The 24,759-nt window shown below is 51.4% G+C and overlaps 31 non-coding genes across 31 annotated transcripts; 17 read left to right on the top strand and 14 right to left on the bottom strand.

The window, feature by feature from the left end:
- Positions 1-145: 145 nt before the first annotated feature.
- TRNAL-AAG (transfer RNA leucine (anticodon AAG)) lies at positions 146-227 on the top strand. The gene has a single exon. It is a non-coding gene; the product is annotated as a tRNA-Leu (tRNA).
- A 774-nt stretch (positions 228-1,001) lies between these two features.
- TRNAD-GUC (transfer RNA aspartic acid (anticodon GUC)) lies at positions 1,002-1,073 on the bottom strand. The gene has a single exon. It is a non-coding gene; the product is annotated as a tRNA-Asp (tRNA).
- Positions 1,074-1,613: 540 nt separating this feature from the next.
- Positions 1,614-1,695, top strand: TRNAL-AAG (transfer RNA leucine (anticodon AAG)). The gene has a single exon. It is a non-coding gene; the product is annotated as a tRNA-Leu (tRNA).
- Positions 1,696-2,469: 774 nt separating this feature from the next.
- TRNAD-GUC (transfer RNA aspartic acid (anticodon GUC)) lies at positions 2,470-2,541 on the bottom strand. Its single transcript has one exon. It is a non-coding gene; the product is annotated as a tRNA-Asp (tRNA).
- Positions 2,542-3,081: 540 nt separating this feature from the next.
- TRNAL-AAG (transfer RNA leucine (anticodon AAG)) lies at positions 3,082-3,163 on the top strand. Its single transcript has one exon. It is a non-coding gene; the product is annotated as a tRNA-Leu (tRNA).
- Positions 3,164-3,937: 774 nt separating this feature from the next.
- Positions 3,938-4,009, bottom strand: TRNAD-GUC (transfer RNA aspartic acid (anticodon GUC)). Its single transcript has one exon. It is a non-coding gene; the product is annotated as a tRNA-Asp (tRNA).
- A 540-nt stretch (positions 4,010-4,549) lies between these two features.
- TRNAL-AAG (transfer RNA leucine (anticodon AAG)) lies at positions 4,550-4,631 on the top strand. Its single transcript has one exon. It is a non-coding gene; the product is annotated as a tRNA-Leu (tRNA).
- Positions 4,632-5,405: 774 nt separating this feature from the next.
- On the bottom strand, positions 5,406-5,477 carry TRNAD-GUC (transfer RNA aspartic acid (anticodon GUC)). The gene has a single exon. It is a non-coding gene; the product is annotated as a tRNA-Asp (tRNA).
- A 540-nt stretch (positions 5,478-6,017) lies between these two features.
- TRNAL-AAG (transfer RNA leucine (anticodon AAG)) lies at positions 6,018-6,099 on the top strand. Its single transcript has one exon. It is a non-coding gene; the product is annotated as a tRNA-Leu (tRNA).
- Positions 6,100-6,873: 774 nt separating this feature from the next.
- Positions 6,874-6,945, bottom strand: TRNAD-GUC (transfer RNA aspartic acid (anticodon GUC)). Its single transcript has one exon. It is a non-coding gene; the product is annotated as a tRNA-Asp (tRNA).
- Positions 6,946-7,485: 540 nt separating this feature from the next.
- On the top strand, positions 7,486-7,567 carry TRNAL-AAG (transfer RNA leucine (anticodon AAG)). The gene has a single exon. It is a non-coding gene; the product is annotated as a tRNA-Leu (tRNA).
- A 1,378-nt stretch (positions 7,568-8,945) lies between these two features.
- On the top strand, positions 8,946-9,027 carry TRNAL-AAG (transfer RNA leucine (anticodon AAG)). Its single transcript has one exon. It is a non-coding gene; the product is annotated as a tRNA-Leu (tRNA).
- A 774-nt stretch (positions 9,028-9,801) lies between these two features.
- On the bottom strand, positions 9,802-9,873 carry TRNAD-GUC (transfer RNA aspartic acid (anticodon GUC)). Its single transcript has one exon. It is a non-coding gene; the product is annotated as a tRNA-Asp (tRNA).
- Positions 9,874-10,413: 540 nt separating this feature from the next.
- On the top strand, positions 10,414-10,495 carry TRNAL-AAG (transfer RNA leucine (anticodon AAG)). The gene has a single exon. It is a non-coding gene; the product is annotated as a tRNA-Leu (tRNA).
- Positions 10,496-11,880: 1,385 nt separating this feature from the next.
- On the top strand, positions 11,881-11,962 carry TRNAL-AAG (transfer RNA leucine (anticodon AAG)). The gene has a single exon. It is a non-coding gene; the product is annotated as a tRNA-Leu (tRNA).
- A 1,386-nt stretch (positions 11,963-13,348) lies between these two features.
- On the top strand, positions 13,349-13,430 carry TRNAL-AAG (transfer RNA leucine (anticodon AAG)). The gene has a single exon. It is a non-coding gene; the product is annotated as a tRNA-Leu (tRNA).
- Positions 13,431-14,204: 774 nt separating this feature from the next.
- TRNAD-GUC (transfer RNA aspartic acid (anticodon GUC)) lies at positions 14,205-14,276 on the bottom strand. Its single transcript has one exon. It is a non-coding gene; the product is annotated as a tRNA-Asp (tRNA).
- Positions 14,277-14,816: 540 nt separating this feature from the next.
- Positions 14,817-14,898, top strand: TRNAL-AAG (transfer RNA leucine (anticodon AAG)). The gene has a single exon. It is a non-coding gene; the product is annotated as a tRNA-Leu (tRNA).
- Positions 14,899-15,672: 774 nt separating this feature from the next.
- Positions 15,673-15,744, bottom strand: TRNAD-GUC (transfer RNA aspartic acid (anticodon GUC)). Its single transcript has one exon. It is a non-coding gene; the product is annotated as a tRNA-Asp (tRNA).
- Positions 15,745-16,284: 540 nt separating this feature from the next.
- Positions 16,285-16,366, top strand: TRNAL-AAG (transfer RNA leucine (anticodon AAG)). Its single transcript has one exon. It is a non-coding gene; the product is annotated as a tRNA-Leu (tRNA).
- A 774-nt stretch (positions 16,367-17,140) lies between these two features.
- TRNAD-GUC (transfer RNA aspartic acid (anticodon GUC)) lies at positions 17,141-17,212 on the bottom strand. The gene has a single exon. It is a non-coding gene; the product is annotated as a tRNA-Asp (tRNA).
- A 540-nt stretch (positions 17,213-17,752) lies between these two features.
- Positions 17,753-17,834, top strand: TRNAL-AAG (transfer RNA leucine (anticodon AAG)). Its single transcript has one exon. It is a non-coding gene; the product is annotated as a tRNA-Leu (tRNA).
- A 774-nt stretch (positions 17,835-18,608) lies between these two features.
- TRNAD-GUC (transfer RNA aspartic acid (anticodon GUC)) lies at positions 18,609-18,680 on the bottom strand. Its single transcript has one exon. It is a non-coding gene; the product is annotated as a tRNA-Asp (tRNA).
- Positions 18,681-19,220: 540 nt separating this feature from the next.
- On the top strand, positions 19,221-19,302 carry TRNAL-AAG (transfer RNA leucine (anticodon AAG)). The gene has a single exon. It is a non-coding gene; the product is annotated as a tRNA-Leu (tRNA).
- A 774-nt stretch (positions 19,303-20,076) lies between these two features.
- Positions 20,077-20,148, bottom strand: TRNAD-GUC (transfer RNA aspartic acid (anticodon GUC)). Its single transcript has one exon. It is a non-coding gene; the product is annotated as a tRNA-Asp (tRNA).
- Positions 20,149-20,688: 540 nt separating this feature from the next.
- TRNAL-AAG (transfer RNA leucine (anticodon AAG)) lies at positions 20,689-20,770 on the top strand. The gene has a single exon. It is a non-coding gene; the product is annotated as a tRNA-Leu (tRNA).
- A 774-nt stretch (positions 20,771-21,544) lies between these two features.
- On the bottom strand, positions 21,545-21,616 carry TRNAD-GUC (transfer RNA aspartic acid (anticodon GUC)). Its single transcript has one exon. It is a non-coding gene; the product is annotated as a tRNA-Asp (tRNA).
- Positions 21,617-22,156: 540 nt separating this feature from the next.
- TRNAL-AAG (transfer RNA leucine (anticodon AAG)) lies at positions 22,157-22,238 on the top strand. Its single transcript has one exon. It is a non-coding gene; the product is annotated as a tRNA-Leu (tRNA).
- Positions 22,239-23,012: 774 nt separating this feature from the next.
- TRNAD-GUC (transfer RNA aspartic acid (anticodon GUC)) lies at positions 23,013-23,084 on the bottom strand. The gene has a single exon. It is a non-coding gene; the product is annotated as a tRNA-Asp (tRNA).
- Positions 23,085-23,624: 540 nt separating this feature from the next.
- On the top strand, positions 23,625-23,706 carry TRNAL-AAG (transfer RNA leucine (anticodon AAG)). The gene has a single exon. It is a non-coding gene; the product is annotated as a tRNA-Leu (tRNA).
- A 774-nt stretch (positions 23,707-24,480) lies between these two features.
- Positions 24,481-24,552, bottom strand: TRNAD-GUC (transfer RNA aspartic acid (anticodon GUC)). The gene has a single exon. It is a non-coding gene; the product is annotated as a tRNA-Asp (tRNA).
- Positions 24,553-24,759: the final 207 nt, after the last annotated feature.

The following is a 24,759-nucleotide window of genomic DNA, read 5'->3' as shown; positions in this document are numbered from 1 at the left end:
TTGCCTCATGGTCTCCCCTCCTCTGCGCACCTGACAGTTTGCCTGCCCTTCCACTGCCTGTCTCCAGACTTTCCAAGGAGAAAAGGCAAAGCACTAAAGCGGGCCGGGCAACGGGTCAAGTTCCGCTTTCGGCGACTAGCAGGGAGGTAGCGTGGCCGAGCGGTCTAAGGCGCTGGATTAAGGCTCCAGTCTCTTCGGAGGCGTGGGTTCAAATCCCACCGCTGCCACTTTTCCTGGCCTTGCATTTTAAAGAAGAACGTAACGTTGACCTCTTCCTTCATTAGTGCCACCTCTGTCGCAATGAGCAAGCGGATGGTATGCCACACCCTGCAGGAAAAAGGTTTCGCTTCTGACGTCTTGCTTTTCTGGACATCCAGTCTCAAGTTTCCCATCTGGAACGGCGCTCCCTGCTGCTTTGTGAAGGCTTGCTGCAAGAGCCTTCGAAACCCAGGAGCTCTTGCGTTGAGCTGTGACGCGTCCTGGGGAGACCTCCCGTTGCAGCGGAATGAGCCCCACTTCCAGGGCGTGCTGGTAGCAAATTTCCCACAGCCCACAGGGAGCAAACGATCCCAGGTGTGATGTATCACCAGGAGAGGCTGAGATGAGAGTAAGGGTTCACGCGTGTGCCCGGACCGAGGTTAATGATGGGATTAGAGCTAGGGTTAGATGCAGGGAAAGAGTGAGAGTTATAATTAGGGATAAAGCTAACAGGTGATCATTACTCGTCATGTAACATGATACAAAGGGTCAGAAGAGGAACTGATTCAGGGTTACAATTTGGACTTCGCAGACAACAGGAGCACTAAATGGTGCTGAGGGGGACTCAATAAAGTGGACCGGCCGCCTAATGTAAGCAATTGTGCACAAATATTGTACGATGACTAGCGTTGCCGGTGCTTTTTTCTTAAAGAGTCAGTTCTTGGCACCCATTCCCTACTTGACTCAGCCTAATCTTCAAGAATATTTGTCAAGAACTAAAAAAAATCCAGAAAAGGTTTAACCTCCCCGTCGGGGAATTGAACCCCGGTCTCCCGCGTGACAGGCGGGGATACTGACCACTATACTAACGAGGAGACGTGAGGGCATGAAATGAACAGCTGCTGATGTCTGCACAGCATCCAGCGACCACCTAGCTGGCCTAGGGGGTCTCATTTTCCCCCGTCAAACGGCTTGCCCGATCTAAGGCTAATTTCTTTCTTTTTATCGGCACCAGGCTTAAAACTCAGTTTAAGGCGATAGTTCCGGGCTATGTTTGACTCCAGAGTTGAATCTGTCATCCCGCATTTCCTCAGCAAATCAAGCTACCCATCTCAAGTCTCATGAGCTGAGGACGGCAAAGTCCCTGTGGGCTTAGGACAGTCAAAGAAACCCCTGGGCTGCATGCTAAGCCCCTTTTCGGCTTCACTTTCCGAATCCTGCCCTAGCTTGCGATTAGTTTTTTTCTCACTTCTTGCCCCCATCTCCCACCTTGCCTCATGGTCTCCCCTCCTCTGCGCACCTGACAGTTTGCCTGCCCTTCCACTGCCTGTCTCCAGACTTTCCAAGGAGAAAAGGCAAAGCACTAAAGCGGGCCGGGCAACGGGTCAAGTTCCGCTTTCGGCGACTAGCAGGGAGGTAGCGTGGCCGAGCGGTCTAAGGCGCTGGATTAAGGCTCCAGTCTCTTCGGAGGCGTGGGTTCAAATCCCACCGCTGCCACTTTTCCTGGCCTTGCATTTTAAAGAAGAACGTAACGTTGACCTCTTCCTTCATTAGTGCCACCTCTGTCGCAATGAGCAAGCGGATGGTATGCCACACCCTGCAGGAAAAAGGTTTCGCTTCTGACGTCTTGCTTTTCTGGACATCCAGTCTCAAGTTTCCCATCTGGAACGGCGCTCCCTGCTGCTTTGTGAAGGCTTGCTGCAAGAGCCTTCGAAACCCAGGAGCTCTTGCGTTGAGCTGTGACGCGTCCTGGGAAGACCTCCCGTTGCAGCGGAATGAGCCCCACTTCCAGGGCGTGCTGGTAGCAAATTTCCCACAGCCCACAGGGAGCAAACGATCCCAGGTGTGATGTATCACCAGGAGAGGCTGAGATGAGAGTAAGGGTTCACGCGTGTGCCCGGACCGAGGTTAATGATGGGATTAGAGCTAGGGTTAGATGCAGGGAAAGAGTGAGAGTTATAATTAGGGATAAAGCTAACAGGTGATCATTACTCGTCATGTAACATGATACAAAGGGTCAGAAGAGGAACTGATTCAGGGTTACAATTTGGACTTCGCAGACAACAGGAGCACTAAATGGTGCTGAGGGGGACTCAATAAAGTGGACCGGCCGCCTAATGTAAGCAATTGTGCACAAATATTGTACGATGACTAGCGTTGCCGGTGCTTTTTTCTTAAAGAGTCAGTTCTTGGCACCCATTCCCTACTTGACTCAGCCTAATCTTCAAGAATATTTGTCAAGAACTAAAAAAAATCCAGAAAAGGTTTAACCTCCCCGTCGGGGAATTGAACCCCGGTCTCCCGCGTGACAGGCGGGGATACTGACCACTATACTAACGAGGAGACGTGAGGGCATGAAATGAACAGCTGCTGATGTCTGCACAGCATCCAGCGACCACCTAGCTGGCCTAGGGGGTCTCATTTTCCCCCGTCAAACGGCTTGCCCGATCTAAGGCTAATTTCTTTCTTTTTATCGGCACCAGGCTTAAAACTCAGTTTAAGGCGATAGTTCCGGGCTATGTTTGACTCCAGAGTTGAATCTGTCATCCCGCATTTCCTCAGCAAATCAAGCTACCCATCTCAAGTCTCATGAGCTGAGGACGGCAAAGTCCCTGTGGGCTTAGGACAGTCAAAGAAACCCCTGGGCTGCATGCTAAGCCCCTTTTCGGCTTCACTTTCCGAATCCTGCCCTAGCTTGCGATTAGTTTTTTTCTCACTTCTTGCCCCCATCTCCCACCTTGCCTCATGGTCTCCCCTCCTCTGCGCACCTGACAGTTTGCCGGCCCTTCCACTGCCTGTCTCCAGACTTTCCAAGGAGAAAAGGCAAAGCACTAAAGCGGGCCGGGCAACGGGTCAAGTTCCGCTTTCGGCGACTAGCAGGGAGGTAGCGTGGCCGAGCGGTCTAAGGCGCTGGATTAAGGCTCCAGTCTCTTCGGAGGCGTGGGTTCAAATCCCACCGCTGCCACTTTTCCTGGCCTTGCATTTTAAAGAAGAACGTAACGTTGACCTCTTCCTTCATTAGTGCCACCTCTGTCGCAATGAGCAAGCGGATGGTATGCCACACCCTGCAGGAAAAAGGTTTCGCTTCTGACGTCTTGCTTTTCTGGACATCCAGTCTCAAGTTTCCCATCTGGAACGGCGCTCCCTGCTGCTTTGTGAAGGCTTGCTGCAAGAGCCTTCGAAACCCAGGAGCTCTTGCGTTGAGCTGTGACGCGTCCTGGGAAGACCTCCCGTTGCAGCGGAATGAGCCCCACTTCCAGGGCGTGCTGGTAGCAAATTTCCCACAGCCCACAGGGAGCAAACGATCCCAGGTGTGATGTATCACCAGGAGAGGCTGAGATGAGAGTAAGGGTTCACGCGTGTGCCCGGACCGAGGTTAATGATGGGATTAGAGCTAGGGTTAGATGCAGGGAAAGAGTGAGAGTTATAATTAGGGATAAAGCTAACAGGTGATCATTACTCGTCATGTAACATGATACAAAGGGTCAGAAGAGGAACTGATTCAGGGTTACAATTTGGACTTCGCAGACAACAGGAGCACTAAATGGTGCTGAGGGGGACTCAATAAAGTGGACCGGCCGCCTAATGTAAGCAATTGTGCACAAATATTGTACGATGACTAGCGTTGCCGGTGCTTTTTTCTTAAAGAGTCAGTTCTTGGCACCCATTCCCTACTTGACTCAGCCTAATCTTCAAGAATATTTGTCAAGAACTAAAAAAAATCCAGAAAAGGTTTAACCTCCCCGTCGGGGAATTGAACCCCGGTCTCCCGCGTGACAGGCGGGGATACTGACCACTATACTAACGAGGAGACGTGAGGGCATGAAATGAACAGCTGCTGATGTCTGCACAGCATCCAGCGACCACCTAGCTGGCCTAGGGGGTCTCATTTTCCCCCGTCAAACGGCTTGCCCGATCTAAGGCTAATTTCTTTCTTTTTATCGGCACCAGGCTTAAAACTCAGTTTAAGGCGATAGTTCCGGGCTATGTTTGACTCCAGAGTTGAATCTGTCATCCCGCATTTCCTCAGCAAATCAAGCTACCCATCTCAAGTCTCATGAGCTGAGGACGGCAAAGTCCCTGTGGGCTTAGGACAGTCAAAGAAACCCCTGGGCTGCATGCTAAGCCCCTTTTCGGCTTCACTTTCCGAATCCTGCCCTAGCTTGCGATTAGTTTTTTTCTCACTTCTTGCCCCCATCTCCCACCTTGCCTCATGGTCTCCCCTCCTCTGCGCACCTGACAGTTTGCCTGCCCTTCCACTGCCTGTCTCCAGACTTTCCAAGGAGAAAAGGCAAAGCACTAAAGCGGGCCGGGCAACGGGTCAAGTTCCGCTTTCGGCGACTAGCAGGGAGGTAGCGTGGCCGAGCGGTCTAAGGCGCTGGATTAAGGCTCCAGTCTCTTCGGAGGCGTGGGTTCAAATCCCACCGCTGCCACTTTTCCTGGCCTTGCATTTTAAAGAAGAACGTAACGTTGACCTCTTCCTTCATTAGTGCCACCTCTGTCGCAATGAGCAAGCGGATGGTATGCCACACCCTGCAGGAAAAAGGTTTCGCTTCTGACGTCTTGCTTTTCTGGACATCCAGTCTCAAGTTTCCCATCTGGAACGGCGCTCCCTGCTGCTTTGTGAAGGCTTGCTGCAAGAGCCTTCGAAACCCAGGAGCTCTTGCGTTGAGCTGTGACGCGTCCTGGGAAGACCTCCCGTTGCAGCGGAATGAGCCCCACTTCCAGGGCGTGCTGGTAGCAAATTTCCCACAGCCCACAGGGAGCAAACGATCCCAGGTGTGATGTATCACCAGGAGAGGCTGAGATGAGAGTAAGGGTTCACGCGTGTGCCCGGACCGAGGTTAATGATGGGATTAGAGCTAGGGTTAGATGCAGGGAAAGAGTGAGAGTTATAATTAGGGATAAAGCTAACAGGTGATCATTACTCGTCATGTAACATGATACAAAGGGTCAGAAGAGGAACTGATTCAGGGTTACAATTTGGACTTCGCAGACAACAGGAGCACTAAATGGTGCTGAGGGGGACTCAATAAAGTGGACCGGCCGCCTAATGTAAGCAATTGTGCACAAATATTGTACGATGACTAGCGTTGCCGGTGCTTTTTTCTTAAAGAGTCAGTTCTTGGCACCCATTCCCTACTTGACTCAGCCTAATCTTCAAGAATATTTGTCAAGAACTAAAAAAAATCCAGAAAAGGTTTAACCTCCCCGTCGGGGAATTGAACCCCGGTCTCCCGCGTGACAGGCGGGGATACTGACCACTATACTAACGAGGAGACGTGAGGGCATGAAATGAACAGCTGCTGATGTCTGCACAGCATCCAGCGACCACCTAGCTGGCCTAGGGGGTCTCATTTTCCCCCGTCAAACGGCTTGCCCGATCTAAGGCTAATTTCTTTCTTTTTATCGGCACCAGGCTTAAAACTCAGTTTAAGGCGATAGTTCCGGGCTATGTTTGACTCCAGAGTTGAATCTGTCATCCCGCATTTCCTCAGCAAATCAAGCTACCCATCTCAAGTCTCATGAGCTGAGGACGGCAAAGTCCCTGTGGGCTTAGGACAGTCAAAGAAACCCCTGGGCTGCATGCTAAGCCCCTTTTCGGCTTCACTTTCCGAATCCTGCCCTAGCTTGCGATTAGTTTTTTTCTCACTTCTTGCCCCCATCTCCCACCTTGCCTCATGGTCTCCCCTCCTCTGCGCACCTGACAGTTTGCCTGCCCTTCCACTGCCTGTCTCCAGACTTTCCAAGGAGAAAAGGCAAAGCACTAAAGCGGGCCGGGCAACGGGTCAAGTTCCGCTTTCGGCGACTAGCAGGGAGGTAGCGTGGCCGAGCGGTCTAAGGCGCTGGATTAAGGCTCCAGTCTCTTCGGAGGCGTGGGTTCAAATCCCACCGCTGCCACTTTTCCTGGCCTTGCATTTTAAAGAAGAACGTAACGTTGACCTCTTCCTTCATTAGTGCCACCTCTGTCGCAATGAGCAAGAGGATGGTATGCCACACCCTGCAGGAAAAAGGTTTCGCTTCTGACGTCTTGCTTTTCTGGACATCCAGTCTCAAGTTTCCCATCTGGAACGGCGCTCCCTGCTGCTTTGTGAAGGCTTGCTGCAAGAGCCTTCGAAACCCAGGAGCTCTTGCGTTGAGCTGTGACGCGTCCTGGGAAGACCTCCCGTTGCAGCGGAATGAGCCCCACTTCCAGGGCGTGCTGGTAGCAAATTTCCCACAGCCCACAGGGAGCAAACGATCCCAGGTGTGATGTATCACCAGGAGAGGCTGAGATGAGAGTAAGGGTTCACGCGTGTGCCCGGACCGAGGTTAATGATGGGATTAGAGCTAGGGTTAGATGCAGGGAAAGAGTGAGAGTTATAATTAGGGATAAAGCTAACAGGTGATCATTACTCGTCATGTAACATGATACAAAGGGTCAGAAGAGGAACTGATTCAGGGTTACAATTTGGACTTCGCAGACAACAGGAGCACTAAATGGTGCTGAGGGGGACTCAATAAAGTGGACCGGCCGCCTAATGTAAGCAATTGTGCACAAATATTGTACGATGACTAGCGTTGCCGGTGCTTTTTTCTTAAAGAGTCAGTTCTTGGCACCCATTCCCTACTTGACTCAGCCTAATCTTCAAGAATATTTGTCAAGAACTAAAAAAAATCCAGAAAAGGTTTAACCTCCCCGTCGGGGAATTGAACCCCGGTCTCCCGCGTGACAGGCGGGGATACTGACCACTATACTAACGAGGAGACGTGAGGGCATGAAATGAACAGCTGCTGATGTCTGCACAGCATCCAGCGACCACCTAGCTGGCCTAGGGGGTCTCATTTTCCCCCGTCAAACGGCTTGCCCGATCTAAGGCTAATTTCTTTCTTTTTATCGGCACCAGGCTTAAAACTCAGTTTAAGGCGATAGTTCCGGGCTATGTTTGACTCCAGAGTTGAATCTGTCATCCCGCATTTCCTCAGCAAATCAAGCTACCCATCTCAAGTCTCATGAGCTGAGGACGGCAAAGTCCCTGTGGGCTTAGGACAGTCAAAGAAACCCCTGGGCTGCATGCTAAGCCCCTTTTCGGCTTCACTTTCCGAATCCTGCCCTAGCTTGCGATTAGTTTTTTTCTCACTTCTTGCCCCCATCTCCCACCTTGCCTCATGGTCTCCCCTCCTCTGCGCACCTGACAGTTTGCCTGCCCTTCCACTGCCTGTCTCCAGACTTTCCAAGGAGAAAAGGCAAAGCACTAAAGCGGGCCGGGCAACGGGTCAAGTTCCGCTTTCGGCGACTAGCAGGGAGGTAGCGTGGCCGAGCGGTCTAAGGCGCTGGATTAAGGCTCCAGTCTCTTCGGAGGCGTGGGTTCAAATCCCACCGCTGCCACTTTTCCTGGCCTTGCATTTTAAAGAAGAACGTAACGTTGACCTCTTCCTTCATTAGTGCCACCTCTGTCGCAATGAGCAAGCGGATGGTATGCCACACCCTGCAGGAAAAAGGTTTCGCTTCTGACGTCTTGCTTTTCTGGACATCCAGTCTCAAGTTTCCCATCTGGAACGGCGCTCCCTGCTGCTTTGTGAAGGCTTGCTGCAAGAGCCTTCGAAACCCAGGAGCTCTTGCGTTGAGCTGTGACGCGTCCTGGGAAGACCTCCCGTTGCAGCGGAATGAGCCCCACTTCCAGGGCGTGCTGGTAGCAAATTTCCCACAGCCCACAGGGAGCAAACGATCCCAGGTGTGATGTATCACCAGGAGAGGCTGAGATGAGAGTAAGGGTTCACGCGTGTGCCCGGACCGAGGTTAATGATGGGATTAGAGCTAGGGTTAGATGCAGGGAAAGAGTGAGAGTTATAATTAGGGATAAAGCTAACAGGTGATCATTACTCGTCATGTAACATGATACAAAGGGTCAGAAGAGGAACTGATTCAGGGTTACAATTTGGACTTCGCAGACAACAGGAGCACTAAATGGTGCTGAGGGGGACTCAATAAAGTGGACCGGCCGCCTAATGTAAGCAATTGTGCACAAATATTGTACGATGACTAGCGTTGCCGGTGCTTTTTTCTTAAAGAGTCAGTTCTTGGCACCCATTCCCTACTTGACTCAGCCTAATCTTCAAGAATATTTGTCAAGAACTAAAAAAAATCCAGAAACGGTTTAACCTCCCCGTCGGGGACGGTCTCCCGCGTGACAGGCGGGGATACTGACCACTATACTAACGAGGAGACGTGAGGGCATGAAATGAACAGCTGCTGATGTCTGCACAGCATCCAGCGACCACCTAGCTGGCCTAGGGGGGTCTCATTTTCCCCCGTCAAACGGCTTGCCCGATCTAAGGCTAATTTCTTTCTTTTTATCGGCACCAGGCTTAAAACTCAGTTTAAGGCGATAGTTCCGGGCTATGTTTGACTCCAGAGTTGAATCTGTCATCCCGCATTTCCTCAGCAAATCAAGCTACCCATCTCAAGTCTCATGAGCTGAGGACGGCAAAGTCCCTGTGGGCTTAGGACAGTCAAAGAAACCCCTGGGCTGCATGCTAAGCCCCTTTTCGGCTTCACTTTCCGAATCCTGCCCTAGCTTGCGATTAGTTTTTTTCTCACTTCTTGCCCCCATCTCCCACCTTGCCTCATGGTCTCCCCTCCTCTGCGCACCTGACAGTTTGCCTGCCCTTCCACTGCCTGTCTCCAGACTTTCCAAGGAGAAAAGGCAAAGCACTAAAGCGGGCCGGGCAACGGGTCAAGTTCCGCTTTCGGCGACTAGCAGGGAGGTAGCGTGGCCGAGCGGTCTAAGGCGCTGGATTAAGGCTCCAGTCTCTTCGGAGGCGTGGGTTCAAATCCCACCGCTGCCACCTTTCCTGGCCTTGCATTTTAAAGAAGAACGTAACGTTGACCTCTTCCTTCATTAGTGCCACCTCTGTCGCAATGAGCAAGCGGATGGTATGCCACACCCTGCAGGAAAAAGGTTTCGCTTCTGACGTCTTGCTTTTCTGGACATCCAGTCTCAAGTTTCCCATCTGGAACGGCGCTCCCTGCTGCTTTGTGAAGGCTTGCTGCAAGAGCCTTCGAAACCCAGGAGCTCTTGCGTTGAGCTGTGACGCGTCCTGGGAAGACCTCCCGTTGCAGCGGAATGAGCCCCACTTCCAGGGCGTGCTGGTAGCAAATTTCCCACAGCCCACAGGGAGCAAACGATCCCAGGTGTGATGTATCACCAGGAGAGGCTGAGATGAGAGTAAGGGTTCACGCGTGTGCCCGGACCGAGGTTAATGATGGGATTAGAGCTAGGGTTAGATGCAGGGAAAGAGTGAGAGTTATAATTAGGGATAAAGCTAACAGGTGATCATTACTCGTCATGTAACATGATACAAAGGGTCAGAAGAGGAACTGATTCAGGGTTACAATTTGGACTTCGCAGACAACAGGAGCACTAAATGGTGCTGAGGGGGACTCAATAAAGTGGACCGGCCGCCTAATGTAAGCAATTGTGCACAAATATTGTACGATGACTAGCGTTGCCGGTGCTTTTTTCTTAAAGAGTCAGTTCTTGGCACCCATTCCCTACTTGACTCAGCCTAATCTTCAAGAATATTTGTCAAGAACTAAAAAAAATCCAGAAAAAGTTTAACCTCCCCGTCGGGGAATTGAACCCCGGTCTCCCGCGTGACAGGCGGGGATACTGACCACTATACTAACGAGGAGACGTGAGGGCATGAAATGAACAGCTGCTGATGTCTGCACAGCATCCAGCGACCACCTAGCTGGCCTAGGGGGTCTCATTTTCCCCCGTCAAACGGCTTGCCCGATCTAAGGCTAATTTCTTTCTTTTTATCGGCACCAGGCTTAAAACTCAGTTTAAGGCGATAGTTCCGGGCTATGTTTGACTCCAGAGTTGAATCTGTCATCCCGCATTTCCTCAGCAAATCAAGCTACCCATCTCAAGTCTCATGAGCTGAGGACGGCAAAGTCCCTGTGGGCTTAGGACAGTCAAAGAAACCCCTGGGCTGCATGCTAAGCCCCTTTTCGGCTTCACTTTCCGAATCCTGCCCTAGCTTGCGATTAGTTTTTTTCTCACTTCTTGCCCCCATCTCCCACCTTGCCTCATGGTCTCCCCTCCTCTGCGCACCTGACAGTTTGCCTGCCCTTCCACTGCCTGTCTCCAGACTTTCCAAGGAGAAAAGGCAAAGCACTAAAGCGGGCCGGGCAACGGGTCAAGTTCCGCTTTCGGCGACTAGCAGGGAGGTAGCGTGGCCGAGCGGTCTAAGGCGCTGGATTAAGGCTCCAGTCTCTTCGGAGGCGTGGGTTCAAATCCCACCGCTGCCACTTTTCCTGGCCTTGCATTTTAAAGAAGAACGTAACGTTGACCTCTTCCTTCATTAGTGCCACCTCTGTCGCAATGAGCAAGCGGATGGTATGCCACACCCTGCAGGAAAAAGGTTTCGCTTCTGACGTCTTGCTTTTCTGGACATCCAGTCTCAAGTTTCCCATCTGGAACGGCGCTCCCTGCTGCTTTGTGAAGGCTTGCTGCAAGAGCCTTCGAAACCCAGGAGCTCTTGCGTTGAGCTGTGACGCGTCCTGGGGAGACCTCCCGTTGCAGCGGAATGAGCCCCACTTCCAGGGCGTGCTGGTAGCAAATTTCCCACAGCCCACAGGGAGCAAACGATCCCAGGTGTGATGTATCACCAGGAGAGGCTGAGATGAGAGTAAGGGTTCACGCGTGTGCCCGGACCGAGGTTAATGATGGGATTAGAGCTAGGGTTAGATGCAGGGAAAGAGTGAGAGTTATAATTAGGGATAAAGCTAACAGGTGATCATTACTCGTCATGTAACATGATACAAAGGGTCAGAAGAGGAACTGATTCAGGGTTACAATTTGGACTTCGCAGACAACAGGAGCACTAAATGGTGCTGAGGGGGACTCAATAAAGTGGACCGGCCGCCTAATGTAAGCAATTGTGCACAAATATTGTACGATGACTAGCGTTGCCGGTGCTTTTTTCTTAAAGAGTCAGTTCTTGGCACCCATTCCCTACTTGACTCAGCCTAATCTTCAAGAATATTTGTCAAGAACTAAAAAAAATCCAGAAAAGGTTTAACCTCCCCGTCGGGGAATTGAACCCCGTCTCCCGCGTGACAGGCGGGGATACTGACCACTATACTAACGAGGAGACGTGAGGGCATGAAATGAACAGCTGCTGATGTCTGCACAGCATCCAGCGACCACCTAGCTGGCCTAGGGGGTCTCATTTTCCCCCGTCAAACGGCTTGCCCGATCTAAGGCTAATTTCTTTCTTTTTATCGGCACCAGGCTTAAAACTCAGTTTAAGGCGATAGTTCCGGGCTATGTTTGACTCCAGAGTTGAATCTGTCATCCCGCATTTCCTCAGCAAATCAAGCTACCCATCTCAAGTCTCATGAGCTGAGGACGGCAAAGTCCCTGTGGGCTTAGGACAGTCAAAGAAACCCCTGGGCTGCATGCTAAGCCCCTTTTCGGCTTCACTTTCCGAATCCTGCCCTAGCTTGCGATTAGTTTTTTTCTCACTTCTTGCCCCCATCTCCCACCTTGCCTCATGGTCTCCCCTCCTCTGCGCACCTGACAGTTTGCCTGCCCTTCCACTGCCTGTCTCCAGACTTTCCAAGGAGAAAAGGCAAAGCACTAAAGCGGGCCGGGCAACGGGTCAAGTTCCGCTTTCGGCGACTAGCAGGGAGGTAGCGTGGCCGAGCGGTCTAAGGCGCTGGATTAAGGCTCCAGTCTCTTCGGAGGCGTGGGTTCAAATCCCACCGCTGCCACTTTTCCTGGCCTTGCATTTTAAAGAAGAACGTAACGTTGACCTCTTCCTTCATTAGTGCCACCTCTGTCGCAATGAGCAAGCGGATGGTATGCCACACCCTGCAGGAAAAAGGTTTCGCTTCTGACGTCTTGCTTTTCTGGACATCCAGTCTCAAGTTTCCCATCTGGAACGGCGCTCCCTGCTGCTTTGTGAAGGCTTGCTGCAAGAGCCTTCGAAACCCAGGAGCTCTTGCGTTGAGCTGTGACGCGTCCTGGGAAGACCTCCCGTTGCAGCGGAATGAGCCCCACTTCCAGGGCGTGCTGGTAGCAAATTTCCCACAGCCCACAGGGAGCAAACGATCCCAGGTGTGATGTATCACCAGGAGAGGCTGAGATGAGAGTAAGGGTTCACGCGTGTGCCCGGACCGAGGTTAATGATGGGATTAGAGCTAGGGTTAGATGCAGGGAAAGAGTGAGAGTTATAATTAGGGATAAAGCTAACAGGTGATCATTACTCGTCATGTAACATGATACAAAGGGTCAGAAGAGGAACTGATTCAGGGTTACAATTTGGACTTCGCAGACAACAGGAGCACTAAATGGTGCTGAGGGGGACTCAATAAAGTGGACCGGCCGCCTAATGTAAGCAATTGTGCACAAATATTGTACGATGACTAGCGTTGCCGGTGCTTTTTTCTTAAAGAGTCAGTTCTTGGCACCCATTCCCTACTTGACTCAGCCTAATCTTCAAGAATATTTGTCAAGAACTAAAAAAAATCCAGAAAAGGTTTAACCTCCCCGTCGGGGAATTGAACCCCGGTCTCCCGCGTGACAGGCGGAGATACTGACCACTATACTAACGAGGAGACGTGAGGGCATGAAATGAACAGCTGCTGATGTCTGCACAGCATCCAGCGACCACCTAGCTGGCCTAGGGGGTCTCATTTTCCCCCGTCAAACGGCTTGCCCGATCTAAGGCTAATTTCTTTCTTTTTATCGGCACCAGGCTTAAAACTCAGTTTAAGGCGATAGTTCCGGGCTATGTTTGACTCCAGAGTTGAATCTGTCATCCCGCATTTCCTCAGCAAATCAAGCTACCCATCTCAAGTCTCATGAGCTGAGGACGGCAAAGTCCCTGTGGGCTTAGGACAGTCAAAGAAACCCCTGGGCTGCATGCTAAGCCCCTTTTCGGCTTCACTTTCCGAATCCTGCCCTAGCTTGCGATTAGTTTTTTTCTCACTTCTTGCCCCCATCTCCCACCTTGCCTCATGGTCTCCCCTCCTCTGCGCACCTGACAGTTTGCCTGCCCTTCCACTGCCTGTCTCCAGACTTTCCAAGGAGAAAAGGCAAAGCACTAAAGCGGGCCGGGCAACGGGTCAAGTTCCGCTTTCGGCGACTAGCAGGGAGGTAGCGTGGCCGAGCGGTCTAAGGCGCTGGATTAAGGCTCCAGTCTCTTCGGAGGCGTGGGTTCAAATCCCACCGCTGCCACTTTTCCTGGCCTTGCATTTTAAAGAAGAACGTAACGTTGACCTCTTCCTTCATTAGTGCCACCTCTGTCGCAATGAGCAAGCGGATGGTATGCCACACCCTGCAGGAAAAAGGTTTCGCTTCTGACGTCTTGCTTTTCTGGACATCCAGTCTCAAGTTTCCCATCTGGAACGGCGCTCCCTGCTGCTTTGTGAAGGCTTGCTGCAAGAGCCTTCGAAACCCAGGAGCTCTTGCGTTGAGCTGTGACGCGTCCTGGGAAGACCTCCCGTTGCAGCGGAATGAGCCCCACTTCCAGGGCGTGCTGGTAGCAAATTTCCCACAGCCCACAGGGAGCAAACGATCCCAGGTGTGATGTATCACCAGGAGAGGCTGAGATGAGAGTAGGGGTTCACGCGTGTGCCCGGACCGAGGTTAATGATGGGATTAGAGCTAGGGTTAGATGCAGGGAAAGAGTGAGAGTTATAATTAGGGATAAAGCTAACAGGTGATCATTACTCGTCATGTAACATGATACAAAGGGTCAGAAGAGGAACTGATTCAGGGTTACAATTTGGACTTCGCAGACAACAGGAGCACTAAATGGTGCTGAGGGGGACTCAATAAAGTGGACCGGCCGCCTAATGTAAGCAATTGTGCACAAATATTGTACGATGACTAGCGTTGCCGGTGCTTTTTTCTTAAAGAGTCAGTTCTTGGCACCCATTCCCTACTTGACTCAGCCTAATCTTCAAGAATATTTGTCAAGAACTAAAAAAAATCCAGAAAAGGTTTAACCTCCCCGTCGGGGAATTGAACCCCGGTCTCCCGCGTGACAGGCGGGGATACTGACCACTATACTAACGAGGAGACGTGAGGGCATGAAATGAACAGCTGCTGATGTCTGCACAGCATCCAGCGACCACCTAGCTGGCCTAGGGGGTCTCATTTTCCCCCGTCAAACGGCTTGCCCGATCTAAGGCTAATTTCTTTCTTTTTATCGGCACCAGGCTTAAAACTCAGTTTAAGGCGATAGTTCCGGGCTATGTTTGACTCCAGAGTTGAATCTGTCATCCCGCATTTCCTCAGCAAATCAAGCTACCCATCTCAAGTCTCATGAGCTGAGGACGGCAAAGTCCCTGTGGGCTTAGGACAGTCAAAGAAACCCCTGGGCTGCATGCTAAGCCCCTTTTCGGCTTCACTTTCCGAATCCTGCCCTAGCTTGCGATTAGTTTTTTTCTCACTTCTTGCCCCCATCTCCCACCTTGCCTCATGGTCTCCCCTCCTCTGCGCACCTGACAGTTTGCCTGACCTTCCACTGCCTGTCTCCAGACTTTCCAAGGAGAAAAGGCAAAGCACTAAAGCGGGCCGGGCAACGGGTCAAGTTCCGCTTTCGGCGACTAGCAGGGAGGTAGCGTGGCCGAGCGGTCTAAGGCGCTGGATTAAGGCTCCAGTCTCTTCGGAGGCGTGGGTTCAAATCCCACCGCTGCCACTTTTCCTGGCCTTGCATTTTAAAGAAGAACGTAACGTTGACCTCTTCCTTCATTAGTGCCACCTCTGTCGCAATGAGCAAGCGGATGGTATGCCACACCCTGCAGGAAAAAGGTTTCGCTTCTGACGTCTTGCTTTTCTGGACATCCAGTCTCAAGTTTCCCATCTGGAACGGCGCTCCCTGCTGCTTTGTGAAGGCTTGCTGCAAGAGCCTTCGAAACCCAGGAGCTCTTGCGTTGAGCTGTGACGCGTCCTGGGAAGACCTCCCGTTGCAGCGGAATGAGCCCCACTTCCAGGGCGTGCTGGTAGCAAATTTCCCACAGCCCACAGGGAGCAAACGATCCCAGGTGTGATGTATCACCAGGAGAGGCTGAGATGAGAGTAAGGGTTCACGCGTGTGCCCGGACCGAGGTTAATGATGGGATTAGAGCTAGGGTTAGATGCAGGGAAAGAGTGAGAGTTATAATTAGGGATAAAGCTAACAGGTGATCATTACTCGTCATGTAACATGATACAAAGGGTCAGAAGAGGAACTGATTCAGGGTTACAATTTGGACTTCGCAGACAACAGGAGCACTAAATGGTGCTGAGGGGGACTCAATAAAGTGGACCGGCCGCCTAATGTAAGCAATTGTGCACAAATATTGTACGATGACTAGCGTTGCCGGTGCTTTTTTCTTAAAGAGTCAGTTCTTGGCACCCATTCCCTACTTGACTCAGCCTAATCTTCAAGAATATTTGTCAAGAACTAAAAAAAATCCAGAAAAGGTTTAACCTCCCCGTCGGGGAATTGAACCCCGGTCTCCCGCGTGACAGGCGGGGATACTGACCACTATACTAACGAGGAGACGTGAGGGCATGAAATGAACAGCTGCTGATGTCTGCACAGCATCCAGCGACCACCTAGCTGGCCTAGGGGGTCTCATTTTCCCCCGTCAAACGGCTTGCCCGATCTAAGGCTAATTTCTTTCTTTTTATCGGCACCAGGCTTAAAACTCAGTTTAAGGCGATAGTTCCGGGCTATGTTTGACTCCAGAGTTGAATCTGTCATCCCGCATTTCCTCAGCAAATCAAGCTACCCATCTCAAGTCTCATGAGCTGAGGACGGCAAAGTCCCTGTGGGCTTAGGACAGTCAAAGAAACCCCTGGGCTGCATGCTAAGCCCCTTTTCGGCTTCACTTTCCGAATCCTGCCCTAGCTTGCGATTAGTTTTTTTCTCACTTCTTGCCCCCATCTCCCACCTTGCCTCATGGTCTCCCCTCCTCTGCGCACCTGACAGTTTGCCTGCCCTTCCACTGCCTGTCTCCAGACTTTCCAAGGAGAAAAGGCAAAGCACTAAAGCGGGCCGGGCAACGGGTCAAGTTCCGCTTTCGGCGACTAGCAGGGAGGTAGCGTGGCCGAGCGGTCTAAGGCGCTGGATTAAGGCTCCAGTCTCTTCAGAGGCGTGGGTTCAAATCCCACCGCTGCCACTTTTCCTGGCCTTGCATTTTAAAGAAGAACGTAACGTTGACCTCTTCCTTCATTAGTGCCACCTCTGTCGCAATGAGCAAGCGGATGGTATGCCACACCCTGCAGGAAAAAGGTTTCGCTTCTGACGTCTTGCTTTTCTGGACATCCAGTCTCAAGTTTCCCATCTGGAACGGCGCTCCCTGCTGCTTTGTGAAGGCTTGCTGCAAGAGCCTTCGAAACCCAGGAGCTCTTGCGTTGAGCTGTGACGCGTCCTGGGAAGACCTCCCGTTGCAGCGGAATGAGCCCCACTTCCAGGGCGTGCTGGTAGCAAATTTCCCACAGCCCACAGGGAGCAAACGATCCCAGGTGTGATGTATCACCAGGAGAGGCTGAGATGAGAGTAAGGGTTCACGCGTGTGCCCGGACCGAGGTTAATGATGGGATTAGAGCTAGGGTTAGATGCAGGGAAAGAGTGAGAGTTATAATTAGGGATAAAGCTAACAGGTGATCATTACTCGTCATGTAACATGATACAAAGGGTCAGAAGAGGAACTGATTCAGGGTTACAATTTGGACTTCGCAGACAACAGGAGCACTAAATGGTGCTGAGGGGGACTCAATAAAGTGGACCGGCCGCCTAATGTAAGCAATTGTGCACAAATATTGTACGATGACTAGCGTTGCCGGTGCTTTTTTCTTAAAGAGTCAGTTCTTGGCACCCATTCCCTACTTGACTCAGCCTAATCTTCAAGAATATTTGTCAAGAACTAAAAAAAATCCAGAAAAGGTTTAACCTCCCCGTCGGGGAATTGAACCCCGGTCTCCCGCGTGACAGGCGGGGATACTGACCACTATACTAACGAGGAGACGTGAGGGCATGAAATGAACAGCTGCTGATGTCTGCACAGCATCCAGCGACCACCTAGCTGGCCTAGGGGGTCTCATTTTCCCCCGTCAAACGGCTTGCCCGATCTAAGGCTAATTTCTTTCTTTTTATCGGCACCAGGCTTAAAACTCAGTTTAAGGCGATAGTTCCGGGCTATGTTTGACTCCAGAGTTGAATCTGTCATCCCGCATTTCCTCAGCAAATCAAGCTACCCATCTCAAGTCTCATGAGCTGAGGACGGCAAAGTCCCTGTGGGCTTAGGACAGTCAAAGAAACCCCTGGGCTGCATGCTAAGCCCCTTTTCGGCTTCACTTTCCGAATCCTGCCCTAGCTTGCGATTAGTTTTTTTCTCACTTCTTGCCCCCATCTCCCACCTTGCCTCATGGTCTCCCCTCCTCTGCGCACCTGACAGTTTGCCTGCCCTTCCACTGCCTGTCTCCAGACTTTCCAAGGAGAAAAGGCAAAGCACTAAAGCGGGCCGGGCAACGGGTCAAGTTCCGCTTTCGGCGACTAGCAGGGAGGTAGCGTGGCCGAGCGGTCTAAGGCGCTGGATTAAGGCTCCAGTCTCTTCGGAGGCGTGGGTTCAAATCCCACCGCTGCCACCTTTCCTGGCCTTGCATTTTAAAGAAGAACGTAACGTTGACCTCTTCCTTCATTAGTGCCACCTCTGTCGCAATGAGCAAGCGGATGGTATGCCACACCCTGCAGGAAAAAGGTTTCGCTTCTGACGTCTTGCTTTTCTGGACATCCAGTCTCAAGTTTCCCATCTGGAACGGCGCTCCCTGCTGCTTTGTGAAGGCTTGCTGCAAGAGCCTTCGAAACCCAGGAGCTCTTGCGTTGAGCTGTGACGCGTCCTGGGAAGACCTCCCGTTGCAGCGGAATGAGCCCCACTTCCAGGGCGTGCTGGTAGCAAATTTCCCACAGCCCACAGGGAGCAAACGATCCCAGGTGTGATGTATCACCAGGAGAGGCTGAGATGAGAGTAAGGGTTCACGCGTGTGCCCGGACCGAGGTTAATGATGGGATTAGAGCTAGGGTTAGATGCAGGGAAAGAGTGAGAGTTATAATTAGGGATAAAGCTAACAGGTGATCATTACTCGTCATGTAACATGATACAAAGGGTCAGAAGAGGAACTGATTCAGGGTTACAATTTGGACTTCGCAGACAACAGGAGCACTAAATGGTGCTGAGGGGGACTCAATAAAGTGGACCGGCCGCCTAATGTAAGCAATTGTGCACAAATATTGTACGATGACTAGCGTTGCCGGTGCTTTTTTCTTAAAGAGTCAGTTCTTGGCACCCATTCCCTACTTGACTCAGCCTAATCTTCAAGAATATTTGTCAAGAACTAAAAAAAATCCAGAAAAGGTTTAACCTCCCCGTCGGGGAATTGAACCCCGGTCTCCCGCGTGACAGGCGGGGATACTGACCACTATACTAACGAGGAGACGTGAGGGCATGAAATGAACAGCTGCTGATGTCTGCACAGCATCCAGCGACCACCTAGCTGGCCTAGGGGGTCTCATTTTCCCCCGTCAAACGGCTTGCCCGATCTAAGGCTAATTTCTTTCTTTTTATCGGCACCAGGCTTAAAACTCAGTTTAAGGCGATAGTTCCGGGCTATGTTTGACTCCAGAGTTGAATCTGTCATCCCGCATTTCCTCAGCAAATCAAGCTACCCATCTCAAGTCTCATGAGCTGAGGACGGCAAAGTCCCTGTGGGCTTAGGACAGTCAAAGAAACCCCTGGGCTGCATGCTAAGCCCCTTTTCGGCTTCACTTTCCGAATCCTGCCCTAGCTTGCGATTAGTTTTTTTCTCACTTCTTGCCCCCATCTCCCACCTTGCCTCATGGTCTCCCCTCCTCTGCGCACCTGACAGTTTGCCTGCCCTTCCACTGCCTGTCTCCAGACTTTCCAAGGAGAAAAGGCAAAGCACTAAAGCGGGCCGGGCAACGGGTCAAGTTCCGCTTTCGGCGACTAGCAGGGAGGTAGCGTGGCCGAGCGGTCTAAGGCGCTGGATTAAGGCTCCAGTCTCTTCGGAGGCGTGGGTTCAAATCCCACCGCTGCCACTTTTCCTGGCCTTGCATTTTAAAGAAGAACGTAACGTTGACCTCTTCCTTCATTAGTGCCACCTCTGTCGCAATGAGCAAGCGGATGGTATGCCACACCCTGCAGGAAAAAGGTTTCGCTTCTGACGTCTTGCTTTTCTGGACATCCAGTCTCAAGTTTCCCATCTGGAACGGCGCTCCCTGCTGCTTTGTGAAGGCTTGCTGCAAGAGCCTTCGAAACCCAGGAGCTCTTGCGTTGAGCTGTGACGCGTCCTGGGAAGACCTCCCGTTGCAGCGGAATGAGCCCCACTTCCAGGGCGTGCTGGTAGCAAATTTCCCACAGCCCACAGGGAGCAAACGATCCCAGGTGTGATGTATCACCAGGAGAGGCTGAGATGAGAGTAAGGGTTCACGCGTGTGCCCGGACCGAGGTTAATGATGGGATTAGAGCTAGGGTTAGATGCAGGGAAAGAGTGAGAGTTATAATTAGGGATAAAGCTAACAGGTGATCATTACTCGTCATGTAACATGATACAAAGGGTCAGAAGAGGAACTGATTCAGGGTTACAATTTGGACTTCGCAGACAACAGGAGCACTAAATGGTGCTGAGGGGGACTCAATAAAGTGGACCGGCCGCCTAATGTAAGCAATTGTGCACAAATATTGTACGATGACTAGCGTTGCCGGTGCTTTTTTCTTAAAGAGTCAGTTCTTGGCACCCATTCCCTACTTGACTCAGCCTAATCTTCAAGAATATTTGTCAAGAACTAAAAAAAATCCAGAAAAGGTTTAACCTCCCCGTCGGGGAATTGAACCCCGGTCTCCCGCGTGACAGGCGGGGATACTGACCACTATACTAACGAGGAGACGTGAGGGCATGAAATGAACAGCTGCTGATGTCTGCACAGCATCCAGCGACCACCTAGCTGGCCTAGGGGGTCTCATTTTCCCCCGTCAAACGGCTTGCCCGATCTAAGGCTAATTTCTTTCTTTTTATCGGCACCAGGCTTAAAACTCAGTTTAAGGCGATAGTTCCGGGCTATGTTTGACTCCAGAGTTGAATCTGTCATCCCGCATTTCCTCAGCAAATCAAGCTACCCATCTCAAGTCTCATGAGCTGAGGACGGCAAAGTCCCTGTGGGCTTAGGACAGTCAAAGAAACCCCTGGGCTGCATGCTAAGCCCCTTTTCGGCTTCACTTTCCGAATCCTGCCCTAGCTTGCGATTAGTTTTTTTCTCACTTCTTGCCCCCATCTCCCACCTTGCCTCATGGTCTCCCCTCCTCTGCGCACCTGACAGTTTGCCTGCCCTTCCACTGCCTGTCTCCAGACTTTCCAAGGAGAAAAGGCAAAGCACTAAAGCGGGCCGGGCAACGGGTCAAGTTCCGCTTTCGGCGACTAGCAGGGAGGTAGCGTGGCCGAGCGGTCTAAGGCGCTGGATTAAGGCTCCAGTCTCTTCGGAGGCGTGGGTTCAAATCCCACCGCTGCCACTTTTCCTGGCCTTGCATTTTAAAGAAGAACGTAACGTTGACCTCTTCCTTCATTAGTGCCACCTCTGTCGCAATGAGCAAGCGGATGGTATGCCACACCCTGCAGGAAAAAGGTTTCGCTTCTGACGTCTTGCTTTTCTGGACATCCAGTCTCAAGTTTCCCATCTGGAACGGCGCTCCCTGCTGCTTTGTGAAGGCTTGCTGCAAGAGCCTTCGAAACCCAGGAGCTCTTGCGTTGAGCTGTGACGCGTCCTGGGAAGACCTCCCGTTGCAGCGGAATGAGCCCCACTTCCAGGGCGTGCTGGTAGCAAATTTCCCACAGCCCACAGGGAGCAAACGATCCCAGGTGTGATGTATCACCAGGAGAGGCTGAGATGAGAGTAAGGGTTCACGCGTGTGCCCGGACCGAGGTTAATGATGGGATTAGAGCTAGGGTTAGATGCAGGGAAAGAGTGAGAGTTATAATTAGGGATAAAGCTAACAGGTGATCATTACTCGTCATGTAACATGATACAAAGGGTCAGAAGAGGAACTGATTCAGGGTTACAATTTGGACTTCGCAGACAACAGGAGCACTAAATGGTGCTGAGGGGGACTCAATAAAGTGGACCGGCCGCCTAATGTAAGCAATTGTGCACAAATATTGTACGATGACTAGCGTTGCCGGTGCTTTTTTCTTAAAGAGTCAGTTCTTGGCACCCATTCCCTACTTGACTCAGCCTAATCTTCAAGAATATTTGTCAAGAACTAAAAAAAATCCAGAAAAGGTTTAACCTCCCCGTCGGGGAATTGAACCCCGGTCTCCCGCGTGACAGGCGGGGATACTGACCACTATACTAACGAGGAGACGTGAGGGCATGAAATGAACAGCTGCTGATGTCTGCACAGCATCCAGCGACCACCTAGCTGGCCTAGGGGGTCTCATTTTCCCCCGTCAAACGGCTTGCCCGATCTAAGGCTAATTTCTTTCTTTTTATCGGCACCAGGCTTAAAACTCAGTTTAAGGCGATAGTTCCGGGCTATGTTTGACTCCAGAGTTGAATCTGTCATCCCGCATTTCCTCAGCAAATCAAGCTACCCATCTCAAGTCTCATGAGCTGAGGACGGCAAAGTCCCTGTGGGCTTAGGACAGTCAAAGAAACCCCTGGGCTGCATGCTAAGCCCCTTTTCGGCTTCACTTTCCGAATCCTGCCCTAGCTTGCGATTAGTTTTTTTCTCACTTCTTGCCCCCATCTCCCACCTTGCCTCATGGTCTCCCCTCCTCTGCGCACCTGACAGTTTGCCTGCCCTTCCACTGCCTGTCTCCAGACTTTCCAAGGAGAAAAGGCAAAGCACTAAAGCGGGCCGGGCAACGGGTCAAGTTCCGCTTTCGGCGACTAGCAGGGAGGTAGCGTGGCCGAGCGGTCTAAGGCGCTGGATTAAGGCTCCAGTCTCTTCGGAGGCGTGGGTTCAAATCCCACCGCTGCCACTTTTCCTGGCCTTGCATTTTAAAGAAGAACGTAACGTTGACCTCTTCCTTCATTAGTGCCACCTCTGTCGCAATGAGCAAGCGGATGGTATGCCACACCCTGCAGGAAAAAGGTTTCGCTTCTGACGTCTTGCTTTTCTGGACATCCAGTCTCAAGTTTCCCATCTGGAACGGCGCTCCCTGCTGCTTTGTGAAGGCTTGCTGCAAGAGCCTTCGAAACCCAGGAGCTCTTGCGTTGAGCTGTGACGCGTCCTGGGGAGACCTCCCGTTGCAGCGGAATGAGCCCCACTTCCAGGGCGTGCTGGTAGCAAATTTCCCACAGCCCACAGGGAGCAAACGATCCCAGGTGTGATGTATCACCAGGAGAGGCTGAGATGAGAGTAAGGGTTCACGCGTGTGCCCGGACCGAGGTTAATGATGGGATTAGAGCTAGGGTTAGATGCAGGGAAAGAGTGAGAGTTATAATTAGGGATAAAGCTAACAGGTGATCATTACTCGTCATGTAACATGATACAAAGGGTCAGAAGAGGAACTGATTCAGGGTTACAATTTGGACTTCGCAGACAACAGGAGCACTAAATGGTGCTGAGGGGGACTCAATAAAGTGGACCGGCCGCCTAATGTAAGCAATTGTGCACAAATATTGTACGATGACTAGCGTTGCCGGTGCTTTTTTCTTAAAGAGTCAGTTCTTGGCACCCATTCCCTACTTGACTCAGCCTAATCTTCAAGAATATTTGTCAAGAACTAAAAAAAATCCAGAAAAGGTTTAACCTCCCCGTCGGGGAATTGAACCCCGGTCTCCCGCGTGACAGGCGGGGATACTGACCACTATACTAACGAGGAGACGTGAGGGCATGAAATGAACAGCTGCTGATGTCTGCACAGCATCCAGCGACCACCTAGCTGGCCTAGGGGGTCTCATTTTCCCCCGTCAAACGGCTTGCCCGATCTAAGGCTAATTTCTTTCTTTTTATCGGCACCAGGCTTAAAACTCAGTTTAAGGCGATAGTTCCGGGCTATGTTTGACTCCAGAGTTGAATCTGTCATCCCGCATTTCCTCAGCAAATCAAGCTACCCATCTCAAGTCTCATGAGCTGAGGACGGCAAAGTCCCTGTGGGCTTAGGACAGTCAAAGAAACCCCTGGGCTGCATGCTAAGCCCCTTTTCGGCTTCACTTTCCGAATCCTGCCCTAGCTTGCGATTAGTTTTTTTCTCACTTCTTGCCCCCATCTCCCACCTTGCCTCATGGTCTCCCCTCCTCTGCGCACCTGACAGTTTGCCTGCCCTTCCACTGCCTGTCTCCAGACTTTCCAAGGAGAAAAGGCAAAGCACTAAAGCGGGCCGGGCAACGGGTCAAGTTCCGCTTTCGGCGACTAGCAGGGAGGTAGCGTGGCCGAGCGGTCTAAGGCGCTGGATTAAGGCTCCAGTCTCTTCGGAGGCGTGGGTTCAAATCCCACCGCTGCCACTTTTCCTGGCCTTGCATTTTAAAGAAGAACGTAACGTTGACCTCTTCCTTCATTAGTGCCACCTCTGTCGCAATGAGCAAGCGGATGGTATGCCACACCCTGCAGGAAAAAGGTTTCGCTTCTGACGTCTTGCTTTTCTGGACATCCAGTCTCAAGTTTCCCATCTGGAACGGCGCTCCCTGCTGCTTTGTGAAGGCTTGCTGCAAGAGCCTTCGAAACCCAGGAGCTCTTGCGTTGAGCTGTGACGCGTCCTGGGAAGACCTCCCGTTGCAGCGGAATGAGCCCCACTTCCAGGGCGTGCTGGTAGCAAATTTCCCACAGCCCACAGGGAGCAAACGATCCCAGGTGTGATGTATCACCAGGAGAGGCTGAGATGAGAGTAAGGGTTCACGCGTGTGCCCGGACCGAGGTTAATGATGGGATTAGAGCTAGGGTTAGATGCAGGGAAAGAGTGAGAGTTATAATTAGGGATAAAGCTAACAGGTGATCATTACTCGTCATGTAACATGATACAAAGGGTCAGAAGAGGAACTGATTCAGGGTTACAATTTGGACTTCGCAGACAACAGGAGCACTAAATGGTGCTGAGGGGGACTCAATAAAGTGGACCGGCCGCCTAATGTAAGCAATTGTGCACAAATATTGTACGATGACTAGCGTTGCCGGTGCTTTTTTCTTAAAGAGTCAGTTCTTGGCACCCATTCCCTACTTGACTCAGCCTAATCTTCAAGAATATTTGTCAAGAACTAAAAAAAATCCAGAAAAGGTTTAACCTCCCCGTCGGGGAATTGAACCCCGGTCTCCCGCGTGACAGGCGGGGATACTGACCACTATACTAACGAGGAGACGTGAGGGCATGAAATGAACAGCTGCTGATGTCTGCACAGCATCCAGCGACCACCTAGCTGGCCTAGGGGGTCTCATTTTCCCCCGTCAAACGGCTTGCCCGATCTAAGGCTAATTTCTTTCTTTTTATCGGCACCAGGCTTAAAACTCAGTTTAAGGCGATAGTTCCGGGCTATGTTTGACTCCAGAGTTGAATCTGTCATCCC

This window comes from Ambystoma mexicanum, unplaced genomic scaffold (genome assembly GCF_040938575.1).
Source record: "Ambystoma mexicanum isolate Mex_15411 unplaced genomic scaffold, UKY_AmexF1_1 Mex_scaf20, whole genome shotgun sequence".
NCBI classification, from domain to species: Eukaryota; Metazoa; Chordata; class Amphibia; order Caudata; family Ambystomatidae; genus Ambystoma; species Ambystoma mexicanum.
This window is presented reverse-complemented; position numbering and strand designations above follow the sequence as displayed.